This window comes from Jaculus jaculus, chromosome 7 (genome assembly GCF_020740685.1).
Source record: "Jaculus jaculus isolate mJacJac1 chromosome 7, mJacJac1.mat.Y.cur, whole genome shotgun sequence".
NCBI classification, from domain to species: domain Eukaryota; kingdom Metazoa; phylum Chordata; class Mammalia; order Rodentia; family Dipodidae; genus Jaculus; species Jaculus jaculus.
Window position 1 is genome coordinate 79,666,066 of NC_059108.1, and position 15,975 is coordinate 79,682,040.

The 15,975-nt window shown below is 38.7% G+C and overlaps 1 long non-coding RNA gene and 1 other non-coding gene across 2 annotated transcripts in view; both read right to left on the reverse strand.

Moving 5' to 3' along the window:
- Positions 1-3,670: 3,670 nt before the first annotated feature.
- Positions 3,671-15,975, reverse strand: part of LOC123462265 — a 174,516-nt gene continuing 162,211 nt past the window's right edge. The window contains exons 7-8 of the long non-coding RNA XR_006638177.1: positions 12,669-12,711; positions 3,671-4,103 (exon numbers count right to left, since the gene is read on the reverse strand). This is a non-coding gene — a long non-coding RNA (uncharacterized LOC123462265). The remainder of the gene's footprint in view (positions 4,104-12,668; positions 12,712-15,975) is intronic.
- On the reverse strand, positions 5,159-5,349 carry LOC123462381. The gene has a single exon (XR_006638210.1). It is a non-coding gene; the product is annotated as a U2 spliceosomal RNA (small nuclear RNA).

The window sequence follows — 15,975 nt, forward strand, 5'->3', positions numbered from 1 at the left end:
CCTGGCTGGAAGAGGGGTCACTGGGGAAGGTACAGATCCAGGGGTCTAGCCCTAAGGTATGTTTGTGGAAGATTCCAAACCAAGTGTATGCAGAGCAGTTTGAGCTCTGGGCTCCTGCTGCTGCCATTTTTGTGCTTGCCACTTGTGGAGTTCTCTGGCTGGTGATGGTTTCTTTCTGCTTGGATGTATAGAAGCAGCTCTTCTACCACTGAAAGAACTTACCCCTAGATCTGAAATCTTGAAATAAATCCTATTCTCTCCTAAACTGTGCCTGCTTTGGATGTGCATCCCAGCAATGTGGAACTGACAACAACATAAACTTGGTACTGAGAAGTGGGGATGAATTGCTGAGATGAATCTGACCATGTGAGTTTTAGTCTTTTGGAACTTGAGTGCTAGAGGAGGAATATATATTTAGTTGGTACTTTGGGTGGCACAAGGCATAGAGAGCAGTCAGCCAAGTTTTATGGGCTATTTCGGTGAGAGTTTGAAACTGCTAAGTGCAGAGAGAATTGTGTTGGCTTTGAAACTTTAAAAGGAGAAGAATATTGGCAAAAAAATTTTGTTGGAACTGAGCTACTGTCATAAAGGCAGGCTGCATTCTTCTGCCCATGCCCAGAGAGTTTAATCAAGGTTGAATTTTAAAGTAACAAACTAATGTGATTGGTGGAAGGTATATAACTGACCGAGAAATATAGGTTTAAAGTTGGAAAAAATTAAGGAAGTTTAAGGTCACTGGAACAAAGACTTGTTTCTAAAGCTGCTATTGTTAAAAAGGTTACCACCATTAAGGATGGCTCAGCTACTCTACATTGAAACAATGAAAAGATGCCTGAGGTGATTCTACCCATGAATACAAAGTGGTAGAAATGAAAACTCCCTTGAAAGGAGATGACTTGAGAGGAAGGAACCTGCTGTTAAAGATCAGGATTTGGGCTGGAGAGATGGCTTAGCGGTTAAGCGCTTGCCTGTGAAGCCTAAGGACCCCGGTTCGAGGCTCGGTTCCCCAGGTCCCACGTTAGCCAGATGCACAAGAGGGCGCGCGCATCTGGAGTTCGTTTGCAGAGGCTGGAAGCCCTGGCGCGCCCATTCTCTCTCTCTCCCTCTACCTGTCTTTCTCTCTGTGTCTGTCTCTCTCAAATAAATAAATAAAAATTAAAAAAAAAGAACATACCCATCTTGATAAAAAAAAAAAAAAAAAAAAAAAAAGATCAGGATTTATCTCATCAAAGTGACTGTATTACCTTATACCTCTTATTGGGTGGGTGTGGAAGCATGGAAAAATACAGGGAAGTGGCTCACGAAGTATACATGGTTCCAACAGCCACTGATGAGATACAGTGACTTGTGAAGCAGGCCACCATGACCCCATGTGACCAATGAAGTAATTTTCTGAAATTAAATAGGAACCTCTGCTGAGATGAACAATGGGAAACAGGACCTTCCTTTTTTAAAAGCTGTAAATGCTAATGTATGGAGCTGAAATGGACCATGGTTTTCAATGGAGACTCTAAGCTGTTTTGAATACCAGGAGTGTGCATGGGCTACTATGGAGTGCTGCTGGATTAGAATGGAAGTTTTAACTGACTATTCAGCCCATCTGAAGGGATTAAAATTAAAAATCCAAAGACTGTCATCATTGGTTATGGATGCCAGACTTGAACTGTAGATAATTGATGTTTACCTGATGGTAATTGATTGTGCATTGATCCAGTCTCTCCTGGTTATATGTTTTTGCAATGGAAATGCTTACTTTGTGCCATTATATGGTAGAACTAGGTAACTTGTTTTCATTTTACAGGACTCACAGTTAAGAGATAGTCTGGGATCTCAGATAAAACCTGAGGCTTTGGAATAATCTTAAAGTAGGTAAAGACTATGGAACCTTTGAAACTGATCTAAGTACAATGGCCATGAGTCTATTGGGCACCAGAGGCAGAGTGTAGTAGTTTGTATGTCCCCCATAGACTCAAGTGTTTAATAAAGTTTGTAACTTGAATCTCTAGCTGACTGGTTGAAGGAGGCGTCACTGGAGGCAGATCCTGAAGTCCAGCCCTAAGGTATGTTTGGGAGTGGATGTGAATTCTAGCACAAAGGTATGCAGAGCAGTTTGAGCTCTGGGATCCTGCCACTGCTGGTTTTGTGTTTGCTGGCTGGTGATGGTTTCTCTCTGCTTGGATGTATGGAAGCAGCTTATTCTACCACTGATGGAACTTCTCCCTGGATCTATAAGCTTGAAAGAAATCTCATCCTCCTCTAAATTATGGCTGGTTTGGATGTGCATTCAAGCATCATGGAGCTGACTACAACAGAGGATGAAAAAATCAGATTGAGCCAGGCGTGGTGTTGCACCCCTTTAATTCCAGAGTTTGATTGGAAGACGTAGGAGAATTGCCTTGTGTTTGAGGCTACCCTGAGACTACATAGTGAATTTTAGGTCAGCCTGGTCTAGAGTAAGATGCTACCTCAAAAAAATTTTTTAAAAGGCCTGGAGGGATGGCTTAGAGGTTAAGGCACTTGCCAGCAAAGCCAAAGAGCCAAGGTTCAATTCCCCAATACCCACATAAAGCCAGATACACAAAATGTTGCATGCATCTGGAGTTATTTACAGTGTCTCGAGTTTTTGCAATGCCCATTCTCTCTCCCTCCCCCCTCTCTACCTGATTCTTTCTATCTCTTTCTCAAATAAATAAATAAAATATTTTTTAAAAATGAAAAAATAAAATAAAATTTCCCCAGCCAGCAGGGAGTTGAACAAGGACTCGAGGAGAAGCCAACCTGGGTGAAAAAAAGGCAAACAGACACAAGAAGGAGACCATGCTGGATGTTTGTCAAAGCCTCAGAGTCTTTATTTTTTACACAGTGGTTATATAGGGGAAGAAAAGTGGGGGAATAAGCTGGTGATTTAGGGCTTTGGAGTTGTGAGGAAATCTAGAGGGGATGTAATTAGGTGTTCATCTAATGTTGCCTCAATAGCTTAACATCCTGACTGCACCAGGCTTCACATCCTGACCATAAATTAGCCTTTTGCAAAAGATAAGATTCTGTAAGCAGTCTGCTGACTGACATTCCAGAAGCTGGAATGGACCAGCTTTCTGAATAATGAGTCAGCTTATGAGCAGGTCCAGGCAAAATGGAGAGGCTTTTGCTCTATGGCTGCTGACATCTCCTCCCTTCTTTTATACAAAAGAGGGGGAGGCTCACAATTCAGTGGTGGGCTGCAATGCCTTTGTTTCATCATCAGGATGGGGGCTTATTTAGCCAGGTGTACATTCCCATTGTTTCTGGTAGTTGAATATTAGGTGAGGAAGTAGAAACTTAACTTGCTATATGGCAGTCTTTGTTTCTGGTAGTTGAGTATTAGGTGAGGAAGTAAAAACTTAACTTTCTATATGGCAGTTTCTGTTAACATGGCCAAGGTTTGGTTCATAGCTCGCAACATCTCCTCCCTTCTTTTATACAAAAAGAGGGGGAGGTCTGCTTTGCAATGGTGGGCATTAACAAACTGGGTGAGTAGGGACCCGACTCTTCCCATGGGGATGTCTTTTTCCCACAGTCTTTGGCCCTTGGTACCTTCTGTGGAGGGGAGGCAGGGCCTATGTGGCCAGAGAACAAGTCACAGCCTTAGTGATAACAGTTATGGTACCAACCTCCATGCAAGCCAGGTATTTCTCTTAGGGAATTCAGAAGTGGTCAGAAAGGGACCTTCCCTTGTGGTGCTTTGCCTCGCACCCACGTTGGTGCCGATATCGCACTCACTTTATTGTGAGATGATATTCATAGGTCTGACTCCTATGCAGCTCCTAAAGGAGGGGTAGCTATTTTGCCATGACAGGTAGACCGCAGCGATAGCAGAGGTGTAGAGGAGAGCAGTATAGTAAATAAGTACAGAATGCAAGATCAAGGGAGAATGATAGCTGCAGGTGGTAGGTCTTCAGTGGCAACACCTTGATCCGTCAGCTCCAGTCTGTGACAATGGACCTGTAAAGTCTGCATTTTAATGGCTTTAATCTGTTGACATAAAAGACACGATTTTAATTATAATAATGGGTCCAATTGTGAGTAATAGGAGTAAGATAAGTAGAGGTGCTTCCAGCTTTGTCCTGTTAGGAAAAAAGGAGATTCTCTCAGTGAAGTGGTTCTTCCCTGGATATGTGAGATGTCATTGGAGGATCATCAGCTTGTTTTACAAGTCTCTCTGGTAGCCATCTCGCATTTTCTTTGGTGTCAAACAAGCATACTGATCCTCGGCCCCAAATGAGTACTGGTTCTGGGCCATTCCATTTTAAAGTTAAAGGATCTTTCCACATGGCTTTGGCAAAGGCATTTTTCGTATTTGTGTGCCAAAAGCAATCAGCAACTGAATTTCCCTGAGTATCAAGGGTTAAAAAGCTTAGGACAAACAAGGCATGATGAAGGATATTTCTTGGAGAGCCTTTTATGGAATATAAATCCCCCGTTTTTAACTTTTGGAGGGTAAATGGACCCAGAAGAGGGGCCACTCCTGCCAGAACACCCCAGTGGGTGTAAAGTCAGTGGCACAAATGACTAGGAGAAGAGGCTTTACATAAGAGATAAAAGTGACCCTTTGGCTCAGAATTGCAGCCTCCACTATTTTTAGGGATTCTAGGGTGGGGGCTGTTAATGAGTGGCCTGAAGCAGGATCTGGATCTCCTTTTAGGATGTCAAACAAGGGTTTAAGCTCTCCAGTAGTTATCTTAAGATAAGGCCTGAGCCAATTGATTTTTATGTACCACATAAATTTTTATAAACATAAAACAATTTTAAGTTTTATCCATGACTTAAATTTGATAAAACTTAAGCAAGATATTCCAACATATTTTAGCCTGAAAATTAGTTATTTTTTTTTCTTAAAGTTTGTAAACAGTTTAAAAACCTTTAACTTTAGGCATGGCATTTAGGTTTGGCCTGAAATTTTCTTTTCTTTCTTTTTTTTTTCTTTTTTTTTCTTTCTTTTCTTTTCTTTCCTTTTTTTTTTACATCTGTGCACCTTTATTTATCACTTTAACATTCTGATCTAAGTACCACTCAAAAGACATTTTTAACAAGTAATCATTGAAAAATTCCTTCCCAGTTCCTTCAATCAATTCATCTCACCCCATCATTAATTATCTTTCCTTCTTTTTTTATTCCCCTGAGCGGGTGCACTGTTCCTAGAGGTATTGCAATACCAGGTCAATGCATAGAGTAGACAGAGCAAGTTCCTATTCCAAGTCCGAGCTCCAAAAATCCTTTTACTATATTGTCCTCAGATAGAGGATATATCAGATATTAAACTGATAAGAACAGATACTACACTTGGTCTTAGCCAAAAGGCCAAGAAGTGATTAATTATCTTTCTTATAAGGCTATTAAAAAAATTACACCAAATTGACTAATCCTATTACTAAAAAGAAAGCAGTCTTAATACAATTTTATATCATTAATACCAATAACACACTTGGAAAGGATTTTATTAGGAGTAACTAAGGCAAATTGTGTTGTTATCTTGAGGCAGGCTGGCTCAGAAGTCAGATCAGTTGTCTCCTTTTAAGTAACAAGACATTACAATCTTTTTTTTTTAATATCTGAAAAATTATAAGTTACTGCTTTAGAGGAAGTTTTGTTGTTTTTAATAATCCTCTATGTAAGGTGAACTTGATCTAGAATAAATATCTGGCAAATTTACCCCTGCAAAAGACATTCAACTTTTATTTTTAATTTTTATACTTAGGTCTTTGATTTCCTGGAAATGATTCTCTAGAAGAGAAAGGAATGTCACCTGCATCCATCTCATCTCTTTAGCTACAAACAGTCACAAACATGGCATGACTAGCAAGCACAATCAGCACACATAAACACATACACACAGACATATAAAAAGAACAAATCCTCCTGATAAAATAAAAAAAATTGCTTAAGGAACTTGAAGCAATCTCAATTCCTTGTGCTTTTAAAATATCTTTTACTATGGCAATTAGCTTCTTTTTACTATTTGTTAAATCTTTTTTTTTTTTTTTTAACCTGTGTTCCTTGTGTTTTGAGATCATTTCGATAGATGCAGAAAAGGCCTTTGACAAGATACAACATCACTTCATGATCAAAACATTGGAGAGAATCGGCATGGCCAGTTCACATCTTAACATAATAAAGGCAATATACAAAGCTCCAAAGGCCCAAATAATACTTAATGGAGAGAGATTGGAGGAATTCCCATTGAGATCAGGAACAAGACAGGGATGTCCTCTCTCACCTCTGCTTTTCAATATAGTTCTGGAAGTTCTAGCCCAAGCAATAAGGCAGGAGAAGGAAATAAAAGGGATACAATTTGGAAAGGAAGAAGTTAAGTTAGCTCTATTCGCTGATGACATGATTGTATATGTAGGAGAACCGAGAGACTCCATCCTAAAACTCCTGAAGGTGATTAACTCCTATAGCAAAGTAGCAGGATACAAAATCAATGCACAAAGTTCGGTAGCATTTATGTATGCAAATGACAAAGACACAGAAAAAGAAATAAAGGACATAGTCCCATTTTCAAGCAATAAAAAAAATAAAATACCTTGGAATAACGTTAACCAAGGAAGTAAAAGATCTATACAACGAAAATATAAAAACTCTCAAAAAAGAAATTGAGGAGGACTTGAAAAGATGGAAAGACCTCCCATGCTCCTGGATAGGCAGAATTAACATTGTGAAGATGACAGTCCTACTAAAGGCAATATATAGATTTAACGCAATTCCAATTAAAATCCCTACAGTGTTCTTCACAGAGATAGAAAAAAAGATCTCAAATTTCATATGGAAAGGCAGAAGGCCTCACATATCCAAACATATCCTCAGCAAAAGAAATACCTCTGGTGGCATCACCATACCTAATATAAAGCTATATTACAAAGTCATAGTAATAAAAACAGCATGGTACTGGCATAAAAACAGGAGTATAGACCAATGGAATAGACTTGAGGACCCGGATTTTGGGTCAAGCAACTATAGTTTTGAGAGAAGTTTTAAGCCCTTCAACAATTGATGCTTACTTAGGGTCTGTCCCATGATAGAAAATGAAAGAGGAGAACCGGCAAGACTAAAGGCCAACATTCCTAGTTGGAGAACTGGCACAGGGGATTCTCCAATGGACTTGATATGAGCCGGACCACAATTTTAAGAACTGCCAGCTGCTCTAAGAGCATTTACTGGCTGTTGTGTAACCAGGTTGGTTGGTAGGAAGAGAGGCTAGATAGGAGATCTTTGCCAATGCCAGAATGGGCTGTTGGGATTCACACAGGGAGCTAGGGGCCTTCAGCCAATGCCAGAAGATAGCCCTGGCCAAGAGGCTTCAGTTGCCCTGCCGTTATGTAGCAATTCTATGCAATGGCGCCAACTGAAAGTAAAAGGAAGAAAAGAAGAGCAAAAAGAAAATCCATAGTTCTGGTGTCTTGCAAATCTGACTAAATAGTCTTAAATGGTTTGCCTAGAAGTCTGTGTCACTTGTCTTACCTTAGCAGGTCTGTATCACAGGTGGGTTTCTTCTGTGGTGACAACGGAGCAGATCTGTTGTACAGGTGTATTGCCTGTGGTGATCTTATGCGAATCTTCACTCACCCTGGTCGGGTGGCAATCTACCTGGGATACTGAGCTGGTCCTTCTTACTTGAGAAGCCATACAACTCCTTTCTCATTATTTCTCCACCCATTATACTTTCAAATAAAGTTAAGACATAGCAGAAAGATGTCTCATAATATCACATATTTCTGACATGAGGAAATAAATTCTTATGTGCATTGTGGGGACTGTAAATTCTGGCCTTTAGCATTATGTCATATAATCATATGACATTGAGCAAGGCTACAGGAAATTCAAAGTCACTAATTTCATTATACTAACATAAAATATAACTTTAAAAGTATATGTCAAGTACCCATGGTGGTCCTTAGCCATCTATCATTGCCATTAGAGTCCCATGCTCTGGAATTTCTAATTCCATGTTAATCCCAACTCTCTAAACAAATAGTCAGTTCTCACTGTACAGGATCCAGGTTTTATTTAATATTTTCCACAAGGAAAATATATTGATTGGTAGGGGAGATTGGTGATTTTATCTAGAGGGCAATTATAAGCCAAAAGAGTAATGTGGATTACATCATTTCAATCTGTTGCTTCATCTGTTTTACAACTTTTAGCTCTCCTACTAGATCATGGACAACATATAGGAAAAACAATCTGATCTTTTATTTTATGTTGGGAGCCATAGAGCAAAAGCCTCTCCATTTTGCCTGGACCTGCTCATAAGCTGACTCATTACTCGGAAAGCTGTTCCATCCAGCTTTCTGTTAGGTACTTCTAGAACGTCAGTCAGCACACTGCTTACAGAATCTTATCTTTTGCAAAAGGCCAGTTTATGGTCAGGATGTGAAGCCTGGTACAGTCAGGATGTTAAGCCATTGAGGCAAGATTACATGAACACCTGATTACATCCCCTCTAGGTTTCCTGACAATTCCAAAGCCCTAAATCACATCAGCCAGCTTATTCCCCGACTTTTCTTCCCCTATATAACCACTGTGTAAAAAATAAAGACTCTGAGGCTTTGACAAACATCTAGCATGGTCTCCTTCTTGTATCTATTTGCCTTTTTTTCACCCAGGTTAGCTTCTCCTTGAGTCCTTGTTCAACTCCCCACTGGCCAGGGCAAGTGGCATCTGAACGAAGACAGGCCATTTGTTAGATAATTCCTCATTGATAAGCCACATGTTGTGATAAGCATTTCCTTGAGATGCCTGTTTTCTCTCTTTATAGCAATCATCTGGGGCTGGATAGATGGCTTAGCAGTTAAAGAACTTGCCTGCAAAGCCAGGGGACCCAGGATCACTTCCCCAGGACCCACATAAGCCAGGTGCACAAGGTGGTGCATGCATATGGAGTTCATTTGCAGTGGCTGGATGCCCTGGCATGCCCATATTGTCTCCCTCTCCCTGCCTCTTTTCTTCTCTCTGAAATAAATAATAAATAAAAATACAACATTAAAAAAAATCATCTGGCCAGGCTTGGTGGTGCACACCTTTAATCCCAGCACTTGGGAAGCAGAGGTAGGATTATCACTGTGAGTTTGAGGCCATCCTGAGACTACATACTGAATTCTAGGTCAGCCTGCGCTAGAGTGAGACCTTACGTTGAAACACACACACACAAACACAAACACCAAAGCAATCATCTGGTGTTACACAGTTAGGGGGACATATCCAGGCAAGAAACAGTCTATAAAGCCTGAGCCCTTTCCAGAGCCCCATTCTGTCTTGTGTACACATATATTATTCTATCCACATGGAGACACCTAGTAGTACAAAACAGCAGAGCAAATTAATTGAAGATACATGGTAGTCCAGCTTTCATTTGGCTTAGCTACAGATACTTAGATTAGCCAATCATATAAGTGAAAAATTTCCCTAAATTCATACAAAAGAATATTCTCATTGACTCCCCTAAGCTATGGAAATTTAAGTCACATACTCATATACATACATAGTCACACATACTCTTTCAAACTTGCACATCCTCACTGCCACCAACTCCATGTCACACCATATACACACAAACACAATCCTTTTATTCCTATTCCATTCCTACAACAGCTCAATTTCAGGCACATTGTCAAATCCAAAGCTGATTGTTTGGCAATTGTAGCAGTTAAGTCCAAGACTTTTTAAAAGAGAACTGACGTTTTGATATCCTTCTTAATTAGCCCCAAAGGTGTATTAATCTTGTAGATATAGTTCCAGAAAGAGATTTTCAGGTAGTCCATGGCTGATTTTACAAATATAAAATGACAAATATAAGTAAACATGACAAAGATGATAAGAACCTGCCACACAGGACCCAAGCTATAAATTCACACTCATTACTGCTCTGTTCTTTCTACAGCATGGGTTCCCCATGAAATCAGTTATGTCCCTGGCCCTTGGAGAGGGTGAAAGGTTATGTTATGTTAGGGAAGACCCATCTTTTGAAGGCAAGAGCAGCCATACCAGGGATACAGGGATTTAGTCAAAAAGCATGGCCATTTATATGTGCTGTTCAAATCTGAGGCCAGGTGAACCTGGGCCTCAATCACAGGCCAGTCTGATAGGATAGAGATAAAAAATGTGGACTTGGGAGCTGAGATCCTACAGACTTCTCTATCAACCCACAAGAAACCTCAAAAGTAGAAATGTACTTATGGTTTCATCAGACTTTGGATCTTTTCACTTCTTGTCTCAACACTTTCCTTCACATATGAAAACAGATCCTAAAGCTAAGTGTGAGCCACAGGAGCAGTCTTCTTGAAACATACTTAATTTGCTCTGTTAGATTTGACCTCACTTATTCTGTGAGATGTTCCTCTGTCCCTCTCCTGAGGACAGGTACACACACTCTCTCTTATTCCCTCAGGGACTTATTTGCAGAAGTGTTTTTGTCACCTGTTGCAACCTGAGACATAAATAGTACCTGATATTCAAAGAGGCCTCTAAGTGGATGGATGGAAAAAGAGATCTCATATCTTCTTCAATGAGCTATGGGGCTTCAGCATGTAACCTGGATCTGTCATCTGTTAGGATCAACCTGTACCTCAAAGTCTGATTGTGGAAATTTGAAGTATTTCCTCATTCTTAAAGCCACACTTAAAGGCTTAAAAGGAATTCCAAATCATTTCCTGTTAGAGATTATAATACTAGTATAGGAAAGGGAAAGCCAATACTCAGACTATTCCAACAAATTAAGCAACCTAATGACTTACTCCTTGCTAGACATTTCTAGTGCCAGTTCCAGGTGAGAGCCATTTCTGAGGATTTGGATAGAGTCAATGCTTTACCCAAAACAAATGATTCTAAAGATTGTAGGCCAGCAGGAGATAAGCATGAGACTTTGTGGTATACTTCAAATTTTACTTTATGGACAGCAACATTTTGCCTATTCATAAGCCAAATGTAAGCATAGATATACAAAAAGCAGGAAAATAAGCTTCATTAATCTCAATGTTGAAGATTTCCTTTAAAAAAATCATTGAGTACATAAATTATTCATTACACTGTGGAACACCCTAAAATAACCAAACATCTGGATCATAGGTATACCAGAAGAAGAGGAAATCCAGAACCAGAGGCATAGAGAACATATTCAAGAAAATTATGGAAGAAAATTTTCCAAATCTCTCAAAAGAGAGGCCCACCCAGATACAAGATGCCCACAAAACACCAGACAGGATCAAAGAAAAACACTCCAAATCACATTATAGTTAAAACTATTAACAATGAAAACAAAGACAGAGTGCTAAAAGCAGCAAGAAAGAAATAACTCACAACATACAAAGGCAATCCCATCAGAATCACATCAAATTTATCAATGGAAACCCTGAAAGCCAGAAGGGCCTGGAATGGAACACTTCAAAGTCTAAAAAACTATGGCTTCTTTTCTGAGTTTCTTGGGAGGACACTGTGTGGGCACGCATGGCAGTTTGGAGTGAGTAGGCCAGACTCATTTACAGGCTCCTCCTTCCTCCCAGGTCTGAATTCCTTGCATGGACAGGCATGGTGGTCTAGAGTGAGTAGGCCAGACCCATTTATAGGCTCTTCCCACCTCCCCTGGTCTGAGTTCCTGCCCTAGTCTGTGTGCTGCAGGGCATGGCATGAAGTAGGCCAGTTCCCAGTTCCCTTGCTCCTCCCAGTTCTGTGCTCCTGATAGGACCCATTGTGCCTTGCTCAGGGAGGCCTGGTCCCTGTGTGAGCTGTGGAATCAGGACTTTTGCTCTGGTATCCTGACAGGCCACTAGGTACCAACATCCCTGTTCACCTGAGTCAGAGAGTGAGTGGGACAAAGAACAAAAACTTGCTTTTTCAATAAAATAAAGTTTTCCTAAAATGAGTAGACAATACAACAAAAAAAGCCAATGAAAGTCAGAAAACAGAGATCCCCACCAAGGTTGGAATACTCCAATGAAATCATAGAGAAATCAACAGAAATTCATTCCCAAAATGAAAACACAGCAACCCATCAAACCCTGATAAAAATTTTAAAAAGTTGCTGAACTTGAAGGAAACTATCAAAGAACCAACAATCATATCAATGAAATTGAACAAAATCATTTTGCTAAATGCTAGGGCATTTAGCTTTTGACTGTAGGCTTAACTTGATTGAAGAAAATGCTAGAATCCTCCAAAGAGATATGAGTAGTTGAAGGTAAGTCAAGAAATGGAAGATCTCAACAACCATTTGGTTAAGCTTAATGAAGATTTGATCAAATGTAAGAATGAACTACAGAAAGTATAAAGAAAATCAGAACTCAAATTGAAATTGTACCTCAAAAAAGTGGACATAGGGCTGGAGAGATGGCTTAGCAGTTAAGTGCTTACCTATGAAGCCTAAGGACCCTGGTTCGAGGCTCCATTCCCTAGGACCCAAGTTAGCCAGATGCACAAAGGGGCGCATACATCTGGAGTTCATTTGCAGTGGCTGGAGGCCCTAGTGCGCCTATTCTCTCTCTTTATCTGCCTCTTTCTCTCTCTGTCTGTCGCTCTCAAATAAATAAATAAAAATGAATAACAAAAAAAATATTTTAAAAAGTGGACATGATGCAAAATGACACAACAGAAAACAAAAATCAAATAGAAATTATGAAAACCTCTCCAGAACTACTCACCAATAGAATGTGGTAGGTAGATGTGGAAGATAGGACCTCTGACCTGGAAGATAAGACAGAAATTCAATATGAGGAAAGTGCGGAACACCCTAAAATGACCAAACATCTGGATCATGTGTATATTAGAAGGGTAGGAAATTCAGACAACAAAATTCTTGAAGAAAAATTTCAGAATCTCGCAAAAGAGAGGTCCATCCAGGTGTAAGAAACCTATAGAACACCTAACAGGCAGGACCAATGAAAAACTCCCCATATACATCATGGTTAAACCTCTTAACAATGAAAACAAAGAGAGAGTCTTAAAAGCAACAAGAAAGAAGAATTCACAACATACAAAGGCAATCCCATAAGAATAACATCAGATTTCTCAATGAAAATCCTAAAAGCCAAAAAGGCCTGGAATGGAACACTACAGAGTCTGAAAAACTATGGCTTTCAACCCAAGCTACTTTACTCAGCAAAAGGATCCCTCTTAATAGATAGTGAAAGAAAAATTTTCTCTGGACAGTCAACTCTATGATTATATGAACACCAAGTCAAACCTACAGATAATACTTAAGGGAATACTCCACACAGAATGGTCAAACAACCAATCTCAAGAACCAACAAGAAGATCACAAAAAAACAAAATACACCGGGTTCAAAACAATATATAACACACAAAATCACCAAACCTCATAAAACACTTCATTATGGCAGGGATTAACTCAAACCTTACAGTAATAACCTTAAATACTAATGGCCTTAACTCACCCATCAAAAGACACAGGTTATCAGGATATATCAAGAAATTCGACACTTCTATGTGCTGTCTTCAAGAAACCCACTTCATCACTAAAGATAGATGCCTCCTCGGGGTGAAAGGTTAAAAAATGATATTTCAAGCAATAAAACAAATAAAAAAATAAAAATAAAAAACAAGCAAGTATTGCTATATTAATATCTGATAAAATAGACTTCAAACTAAAGTAATCAAAAATGACAAAGAAGGCCACTTCTTATTCATCAAGGGAGTGATCCAACATGAGCACATCACAATCATAAATATATATACACCAAACACAGGGGCACCACAGTTTATACAACAAAATCTACTCAACAATAACGTAGAAATAAACACCAACATAATCATAGTTGGAGATTTCAATACTCCACTATCATTAGTAGACAGATTATCCAAGCAGAAAGTTAATAGCAAAATAATAGAGCTCAACAACATCATAGTGATTCTTCTCAGCAGCCGTGGAACCTTCTCCAAAACTGACCACATGTTAGGCCATAAAGCATGCCTTCATAGAATTATGAAAATGGAAGTAACTTCCTGCCTGTATTGTCAGATCACAATGCTTTAAAGCTAGAAATTAAATACAGAAGATGCATCAAGAACTCAAACAACTCCTGGAAAATAAACAAAATACTTTTAAACAATTAATGGGTCATGGAAGAAATCAAAAAAGAAATTGTAAAGTTCCTAGAATTGAATGATAGTGAAAACATAACCTACCAAAACATATGGGACACAATGAAAGCAGTGGTAAGGGGAAAATCCATAATACTAAATGCCTTCATTACAAAGACAGAGAGATTCCAAAACAATAATCTGACTGTCCATCTTAAGATGCTGGAAAAATAAGAAGAATCCAACCCAAAGAGCTCCAGATGAAAGAAATAATCAAGATTAGAGCAGAAATTAATGAATTGCAAACTAAGAAAACAATTTAAAAAAACACTGATGAAATGAAGAGCTGTTTTTTAGAGAGAGAAAAAAAAAAAAAAAAACAAGACTGACAAATCCCTAGCCAAATTGATCAAGCATAAAAAGAGAAGTCTCAAATTAACAAAATCAGTAATGAAAAAGTAGAGATCACAACAAACATTAATAAAATTGGAAGAATCATCAGAGTATACTTCCAACACCTCTACTCCATAAAATTAAATAGTCTGAAAAAAATGGATGAATTCCTGGACACATACCACCTAACAAAACTAAAATCAGAACAACTAATCTCCTAAACAAACCAATCACATCCATGGACATTGAAAAGGTAATAAAAAACCTCTCCCCAAAAGAAAAGTCCAGAAACAGATGGCTTCTCAGCTGAATTCTATCAAACCTGCAGAGAAGAACTGAAACCAATTTTACTCAAACTATTCCACATAATTGGAGACTAGGGAATCCTCCTTTACTCCCTTTATGAAGCTAGCATCATCCTAATACCAAAACATGACAGAGATGCAACAAAGAAAGAAAATTATAGGCCTATATCTCTAATAAATTTAGATGAAAAGATCCTGAACAAAATTCTTGCAAACCAAATTCAACAATACATCAAAAGCATTATCTACTTTGATCATTTATGCTTTATCCCAGGGATGCCAGGGATGGTTTAACATACTGAAATCAGTCACTGTAATACACCACATTAACTGAACCATAAGAACCACGTGATCATCTCAATGATGCAGAGAAGGCCTTTGACAAAATATAACACCATTTCATGTTCAAAACATTGGAAAAAAAATAGGTACTGAGGGTTTAAATTTCAATACAATGAAGGCAATACACACATACATAGATACATACATACACACACACACACACACACACACACACACACACACACACACATATATATATATATATATATGGCTCCCAAAGCCCAAATAATGCATAATGGGGAAAAACTCAAGGAGTTCCCACCAAGATTGGAAATAAGACAGAGGTGCCCACTCTCATCACTGCTCTTCGTCATAGTACTAGAAGTAGTAGCATGTGCATTGAGACAGGAGAAAGAAATAAAACAGATTTGAATTGGAAATAAGTCAAGTTAGCCCTATTTGCATATGACATGATTCTATATATAAGTGACCTGAAAGTCTGTATACCAAAACTTCTAAAGGTGATCAATTCCTTCAGAGAAGTGGCAGGATACAAAATCAATGTACAAAAATCAGTAGCTTTTCTATATGCAAAGGAAAAATATACAGAGAAAGAATTCAGTGAGGCTGTCCCATTTTCAGTAGCAACAAAATAATTAAATACCATGAAATAACACTAAACAAGGATGTGAAACACCTATATAATATTAAAAAAAAAAACACTCAAAAAAGAAATAGAGGAGGACTTGAAAAGATGGAAATACATCCCATGCTCCTGGATAAGTAGAATTAATATTGTGAAAAATGACAATTTTACCAAAACAATATAGAGATTTAACACAATACCAATAAAAACAACAGCATCATTCTTCGCAGATAGAAAAAAATGATCTCAAAATTCACATGGACTGGCAGAAGGCCTTGGATA